Genomic DNA, 8,546 nt, shown 5'->3' with positions numbered 1-8,546 from the left:
ATCCATTGAAAATTGGAACATGGAATGTACGAAGTATGAATTTGGGAAAATTGGAAGTGGTCAAAAATGAAATGGAACGCATAAACATCGATATGCATATGAGGTTATTGAAAATACCTTGGCTTATGCCAGGAGCACTTTAGTCCTCAAACTGGTATCTTTGCTCGTCAAAACTTTAAAGAGGTCTTGTGCTATAGGTTTGCCTAATGCAATATGTCTTTTGATTTCTTTACTGCTGCTTCCATGAGTGTTGATGGTGGATCCAAGCAAAATCTTTTCTCCATTTATCATGTTATTTATTGATCCAGTGGAGAGGATTTTTGTTTTCTTTATAATGAGTTGCAACCCATACTGAAGGCTGTGGTCTTTAATCTTCATAAGGAAGTTTGGAAAGTCCTCTTCACTTTCAGCAAGCAAGGTTGTATCATCTGCATATCACAGGTTGTTAATGAGTCTTCCTCCAATCATTATGCTATGTTCTTCTTCAGATAATCCAGTTTATTAGATTATTTTCTTAGCGTACAGATTGAATAATTATTGTGAAAGAATACAACCCTGGCACACACCTTTTCTGATTTTAAACCATTCAGTGGCCCCTTGTTCTGTTAGAAAGAACAACTGCCTCTTGGTCCATGTACAGGTTTCTCATGAGCACAATTAAATGTCCCAGAATACTCCTTTTCTGCAATGGTGTCCATAGCTTGTCATGATCCACATTGTTGAAAGCCTTTTCATAGCCAATAAGCAGACCGGTTGTTGTTGTTGTTAGGTGCCATCAAGTCAGTACTGACTCAAAGTGACCCTATGCACAACAGAGCAAAACACTACCCGGTCCTGGGCCAATCTCACAATTTTTGCCACCCTTGAACCCATTGATGCTGCCACTTTGTCAATTCATCTGATAGATATATGGAAATAATAAAGTTCCAAAGAAGAAGCACAGATTATTATAAACTTTCCCACTTACCTAGCCCAACATCCTCATTTTACTCAGTAGGAAACTGAGTCTCAGAGAGGTTAAGGGGCTCACCCAAAGTTAATAATTATCCACATGGTGAGTGAGCTGCTACTAGAAGTTAGGTCAAGTGACTCCTAATCATTAGTTCTTAATAACTCAGCAGGGGACGGTTTGTGAGGGAAGGGGGATGTATGAGAGTCCCATATCCCTGGTCACCCTATTGCCTGAAGAGGACTGTGCCATCAGAGGAAATGCCTGCCCATCACAGCCACTGGCTCGTAAGAAGCCATCTTCTGGGTTCTCCTGATTCCTCTTTGGTTGCACCAGTTGCTATGGTGAGCAGGAGCAGGATCATCCCTATTATAAGGCAGACAACCTCATCAAACAGACCATGTAGATCTCATGGAGCAAGGTTGTACGGCCAAGTTCCAGATTCTTCCCCTGCTTTCCTTGTCCGTTTTGTCATACAGTAAAGCTCACTTAGAAATGAATTTCTATTCCTTCTTCAAAAGAACCAGCTTGAAAGTATGGAGGAATATAAAAGCCTGACTGGATTCCATGTCACTTTCTAACTCCGTGGCATGAGCAAGTTACATAACGTGACTTCAGTTTCAAAATGAGATAATAATGCAACTGGTTTTATGGTGGTGTTAGGAAAATTCAGTTGGAAAATACAGATGGGGTTACTTAACATGTAGTGAGTAATCAGTGGTGGTAGTATGAATTATTATTGTTAGTAACAATCTGGTTCAACCTGATTTTTGCATGAGACATATGACTCATAACCCCAAGAGGAAATTAAAATGGTACATCTTTTACATTAGGTTGGGGAGGGGAGCAATTCTAGTTGCAGTTTGTTGTAAATCACATGTCATCAAACTAAAGAGGATTCAGTCAAAACAATTCCTCTGCAGTTGTTCTGCTCTATTCCCTACAGGTGTAATTGACCCAACTCCTAAATATTGTAATACTGAAGTATCAGTTCTACTTAGTAAATGTACATACAGTGGAAACACCTGATCAATGCATGCCTCCTCTTAATTGTTTTAAGGCATCAGTTATCTTTGTTCTCCTATATCCTCCTGTTCTTCTTGTTTCTTCTCTACTCTGTTTATCTTACTTCCTGCCTTGTCCAATATAACATGACTTCCCTACCCTAAAGAAAAAGACCAATACTGCCTTAATAAAGAAATAAGAGGCTTTTCCCTACTGCTACAAGAAAAGATATTAAATTAATAAAATACACCCACTACTTTGAATGGGAAAAGGTATAATGCACAGGTAACTGAGGATAGCTAAGTAAATTTGACAAAATTATTTCAACTGGACAATGAAAACAAGTTTATAAAACTGGTAAACAAGATTTCAAAAATATGTAAATTCAGCTTGTACATGACGTGTGATGTAATGATAGGAAAAAACGTGGTAGTGGATGTTGTGTGGTAGAGAAGGAATCATTCTCTACAAGGTGCTGGAGAATTAGTTGATCAACTTTCAGGTGAACAGCATCTTAGTGGCTCATCTATGTTGAAATCAAATTGCACTTAAAACTAAATTTATAATTATTACATTTAGGCTTTTGATCCATTTTGAGTTCATTTTCATTTATGTATGTGTCCAGCTTCATTTGAAAATCCAATTGTCCCAGCATCATTTATTAAAGAACCTATTCTTTCCCTACTGAATAAGGAAGACCATAGAAGAATTGATGCAATTGAATTATAATGTTGGAAAAGAATGTTAAAAGTACCATGGGCTTCCAGAAGAACAAACAAATTGTCTTGGAAGCAGTACAGCCAGAATGATCCTTAGAAAACAGGATAGTGAGACTTCATCTCTCACACTTTGGACGTGTTATCAGAAGGTACCAGTCCTGAATTAGGACATCATGTTTGATAAAATGGAGGGTCAGTGAAAAAGAGGAAGACTCCCAACAAGATGGATTGACACAGTGGCAGCAACAATGGGCTCAAACATAACAATAATTGTGAGGCTGGTGCAGGACAGGGCAATGTTTTGTTCTGTTATGCATGGGGTCACTATGAATCAGAACAGACTTGAGGACACCTAACAATAGTAAAAATTCTTTCCCCATTGAATGAACTTAACACCTTGGACAAAATCAATTGGCCATAGATATATACCTCACATTTTCTCAATTCTCAATTTTATTCCTTTTGTCTATATGTCTATCATTTTATAAGTATATCAGACATTTTGATAACTGTAATTTTATCATGTATTTTGAGGACTTGAGTCCTTCTGCTTTGTTCTTTTTCAAGATTGTTTTGGCTATTAGTAACCCCATGTAATTCCATATAGGACTGGTTTTTCTGTTTCAAATTTTGATAGAAATTACAATAAATCTGTAGTTTGCTTTGGTAACATTGACATTTTAACAATATTAAGGATTATAATCTATTAAACAGGAGTCTTGGTGTGGTGCTGTGGGTGAATGTGGCAGATTGTAAAACTAGTTGAACTGCAAGGTTGGTGTTCAAGCTCACCAGCTGTTCTTTGGAAACCCTATATGGGTTGCTATGGGTCAAAACCGACTCAATAGAAAGAAACCATTTTTTTCTTTTAATGGTTACCAAGGTAGGAGGGGAAGGGAAGGTTAAAAACAAACAAACTCAACGACACTTAACAACAACAACAATCCATCAAACAGACTCTTGGTGTGGCACTGTAGAATAAGCACTTAAAAATGTCAGTTTGAACCACAAGGTTAGCAGTTCAAACTCACCAGCCACTCCTCAGATACCCTATACAGTGTCACTATGAGTCAGAACTGACTTGATAGCACTTAACAACAACAACAATTAAACAGGAATGTCCTTCCTTTTACTTGGCTCTTCTTTAATTTTTTTCAGTAATATTTTATAGGTTCCACTTCCCTGGTTAAATTTATTCCTAGGTATTTTATTCTTTTAGATAGTATTTTTAAAGGAATTGTTTATTTAATTTCATTTTCAGAATGCTGATTGCTGGAAAACAGAAACTAAGCTGATTTCAGGTGCTGACTTTGTACTCTGCCACTTTGCTAAATTCACTTATTAGGTCAAGTGGCCTTTTTGTAGATTCTTGTAGGTTTTCTATGTAAGAAGGTAAGGAGCTCTGGTAGCGTAGTGGTTACAAGTTGGGCTGCTAACCTCAAGGTTAGCATTTCGAAACCACCAGCTGTTCCATGGGAGAAAGATGAGGCTTTCTGCTCCCATAAAGATTTACAGCCTCGAAAACCCTGTACAGGGTCATTATGAGTCAGAACAAACGCCATGGACTTAACTACCACCACCATATATGAAGGTAAGTCCCATTCATTCATGCACGGGGCTCATTTCCAACAAAACATGTTTAAACATATTTATGCAATCATTAAATGGCTTCATACAAGTTCTATCAGCAATATATTTGTCTTAGTCTTGGTGCCTTTAAAAAAAAAAAGTCTAATCAAAACATTGTTTGTTTTTTTTTTTAATGTTTTATTGTGAGTTATGTGATACTTTACATGGGAGAACATTAGTTTTACATTCATCTTATCATATATCATTTCATTGCCATGGTTACAATTCCTTCTATGCATCATCAACCAACCAAAGGGTATACCCTGCAAGCCTGCCCCCCTGGTCATCAGCACACAGCCCATCTCGCTCTCTGGGTCTAAAGTCCCCAGCTCCTCCAACTCTTCATGTCATCATCTCTGGCGTCACTGTTTCTCTGGGTAGGATTCCGCTCTCCGCTCTTCTCCCTTGATGGTCCCAGGGACCTCCACTCCAAGACTACAAAGTTGATCACTTCCCTCCTTGCTACAAACCATCTACCTTTACATTTCCAATCCTCACAATCAGTCCTGATAACAATTATTCACTATGGTATCACAAGAGACCTATCTGCATTTCTTTTCACCAGCCACACCTAGACAGAGTGCATAGTACTCAGTGGAGATTCTACCTTTCTCCATGCCCTCTGGATATAGGTTCCCTCTTGAAAACTTGTAAGTCAGTCACTTCTTGCCTTTGTAGCCTCCCGACTTTGGATAGCCAATATCTGAGTTGCCCATCGCTGTCTACTCTGTGTATGGAGGTGGTGGTAATGATCCTTGATGTAAAGATTTGTTCCCTCTTTTGAGCTACTGCATCCATAGGTGTAGGTCAAATTCATCAAATTGTATCAGATTACTTTTTTTTCCCTCTTCTTTCTTCTTCTAGTTGCGCTCTGATCATCCAGTCATTGAAGCCAGGTCAAGTGGTACTATCTGCAAGTGTGGGTGTTCTTGTGCATATGCCCTCTCTTCTTATCTGCTGGATGCTTCACTTTCCACTCTAGTCCTCTGTGGCTATGTCACTGACTGTGGGCCCAAGAGTCCCCAGGTCTTGCCACACTGCTGGCCAACCAGGTCTCCACCAGGGTTCACAGGAATCTATTGAATGTTGTAGGGCTTAGCTCGCAGCTTCATTGCTGTTTTCCCTCACTTCCCTTTATTGGTGACGAACATGGTCACCAATTAAAGCATGTATTCCTATTGAGTCTTAGTCTTGGAAGGGGGTTTGCTTTGAGGGAACACCACCACTTGCCTTGATGTCTTCTGGGCGAGCAACTTGCTTTTTCTTGTAGTAATTAGTCGGACTGTTGTTATTGTTTTGTATTTTTCCTGTTGGTCTTTCTTTCAAGAAGTAACTTCTGTTCTTCTAGCTGCTCCAGGCTGGTCTGCCCCTCCTTTCAAGTGGAAATTTCCCACCTCTGAAGATTTTGGATGCCGTTTAGGATTCCACCCATAGTCTAATGTAATACAAAGGCTCCACAGGAAGCCTCCTTCACTGGGCACGATTAAGCCCATTTTAGGTATTCCAATCAGTTATAGGCAGAAGAGAGACTCACTAGCTTTCTATGGTGATATTTCTGGCTATTCTTTTCTCTCCTCCTCAAGTGTCTATTTTATAATGGTATGCAAGGGAAATCAAGATTCAAAAGAGAGCCAAGCATCTTAACATTATTTCCACCCTTTTCCCCATTCCAGCCATGTCTAAATCCCTGTATCCCAGAGCCCTGTTGTTCCAAGGTTATGCATACATCATTATTTAACTCTGTCCCACTTAGCCCATTCAAACCTGCCTAATGGTTTTCCCAAATGCTTTGTTTTCCATTCCCCTTCCCCTCCCCCTCCTTGCATATTGCCCCCCTCCCCAGCACCCAAACTATCCTGTGTCTATTCCCTGCCCTGTGTTCCACCTTTCCCTCCCTCCCCTCACTGCACCCCCCACATCCCCATAACCAGCAAAGAATTGCACCCCTCCCCTTTACTATGGGTTCTTTTTCTTAGTCTTTTACAATAGTGGTCCTATGCAGTACTTCTCCTTTTGTGACTGACTAATTTCACTTAACATAATGTCCTCAAGGTTCATCCATGTTATGCTGTGGCTTGCAGCTTCCTTTTTATTCTTCAAGGTAGCATATTACTCCATTATGTGTATGTATCACAATTTGTTTATCCATTCTTCAGTTAATGAGCACTTAGGCTGTCTCCATCTTTTTGCCATTGTAAATAGTGCTGCTATGAACATTGGTGTGCATATTTCTACTCATGTTATGGCTCATATTTCTTGTGGATAAATACCAAGTAAAGGAATTGCTGGATCATAAGATATCTTTATTTCCAAACTTCTGAGGAATCACCACATTGCTTTCCAGAGAGGTTGGACCATTTTGCAATCCCACCAGCAAAGCAGGAGTGTCCCAGCCAGCATTTATTATGCTCTACTTTTTTTATCTTTGCTGTTATTGCTGGTGTAAGATGGTATCTCATTGTTGTTTTGATTTGCTTCTCTCTAATGGCTAGTGATTGTGAACATTTCTTCATATGTTCATTGGCTGCCTGGATCTCCTCCTTGGTGAAGTGTCTGTTCATGTCTTGTGCCCATTTTTTAATTGGGTTATTTATTTTTCTTGTAGAGGTGTTGTAGTTTCCTATATATTTTATAAATGAGTCTCTTGTCTGATGTGCCATTGCAAAAGATTTTTTCTCATTCTGTGGGTTCCCTTTTCACTGTTTTGGTGAAGTCTTTTGATGCACATAAGGTTTTAATTTTTAGTATGTCCCACTCATCTATTTTGTCTACTTTTGTTTGTGTAGTTTTCAAAAGAACATTGGCTTAAGGGGAATTTGATTGCTGGGCAATTAAATTCATGGCAGAGAAGTGAGCTCAGAAGGTTATGGTAACTGTTTTTTTAGATTCCAAAATGGTGATCTTGATAGACTTTCTAGAAAGACACAGGATAATCATGGAGGAAGTTAGGAAGAATTAAGAAGAATTCCCAAGAAAATTAATAACTGCATTGGTAAGAAGAAGGGCAGGAAATTTGCAAAGAGGAATTTATTTTTCCATCCTGACAATGCACCTGCTCATTCTTCAATAATAGTAAGGGCTTTCCTATAAGAACTTTGTTGGAAACTTTACTCACTCCTGCCTACAGCCTTGATCTTGCTCCTTCGGAGTTCTTTTTGTTCCCTGAACTCAAAGAAGATTGTAAAGGAAGATGACTTGAGTCCCTTTAGGATGCCAGAACTGCCGCTTTGATATGGTGTAATTCAAAGAGTGCAGAATTCTTCTAGGAAGGGTTAAAGAGATAGAAACACTGCTTTTAGAAGTGCACAGACCTAGGCAGAGGATATGTCAAGAAATTTTTGTTTAATGAATGTTTCTATGATTGGTAGCAATTCTTTCTATATAGGATCATGTTATTTATGAAAAGGATATTAAATTTACTGTCAGAAGCGTGAACAAATCTACCTGGGAAGAAGTACAGCCAGAATGTTCTTTAGAAATGAGGATGGTGAGACTTTGTCTCACGTACTTTGGACATACAAACAGAAAGTATCAGTCCCTGAAGGACGTCACAGTTGGTAAGGTGGAGGGCCAGTGAACAAGAGGAAGACCCTCAACTAGATGTATTGACACAGTGGGTTAAACAATGGGCTCAAGAATAGCAAAGATTGTGAAGATGGAGCATGACCAAACAACGTTTTATTCTACTGTATGTAGGATGCCTATGAGTCATTATCAATTTGACAGCACCAAAACTTGATGTTGTTACATCACTAAAAAAATGTTTGCCTTGAGCATTATGCTCTTGTAAGAACTATCTATATGGAATCAGGAAGTCCTAGTGGTACTATGTGGTAAGCAGCTGGTGGTTTTATACCACTGAGTCCATTCCGACTCATAGCGACCCTGTACAGGTTTTCCAAGACTGTGAATCTTTACAGGAGCAGAAATCCTCATCTTTCTCCTGTGGAGAGACTGGTAGATTTGAACTGCTGAGCTTGCAGTTAGCAGCCCAGTTTATAATCCACTACACTACTGGGGCTTCTGGTGTATTAAGTAGTTGCTGCTAACTGCACGATTCAAGCCCATTAGTCACTCCATAGGAGAAAGATGAGGTTGCTCCTGTAAAGGTTTTTTTTTTTTTTTCTCATTCAAATTAAGTTTTAGTAAAGGAGCTCTGGTAGCGTAGTGGTTACGAATCGGGCTGCGAACCTTAAGGTCAGCGGTTCGAAACTACCAGCCGCTCCGCGGGAGAAAGATGAGGC

This window comes from Chrysochloris asiatica, unplaced genomic scaffold, assembly GCF_000296735.1.
Source record: "Chrysochloris asiatica unplaced genomic scaffold, ChrAsi1.0 scaffold00216, whole genome shotgun sequence".
NCBI lineage: Eukaryota > Metazoa > Chordata > Mammalia > Afrosoricida > Chrysochloridae > Chrysochloris > Chrysochloris asiatica.
The sequence above is the reverse complement of the archived record's forward strand: the minus strand, read 5'-3'. Positions refer to the sequence as shown.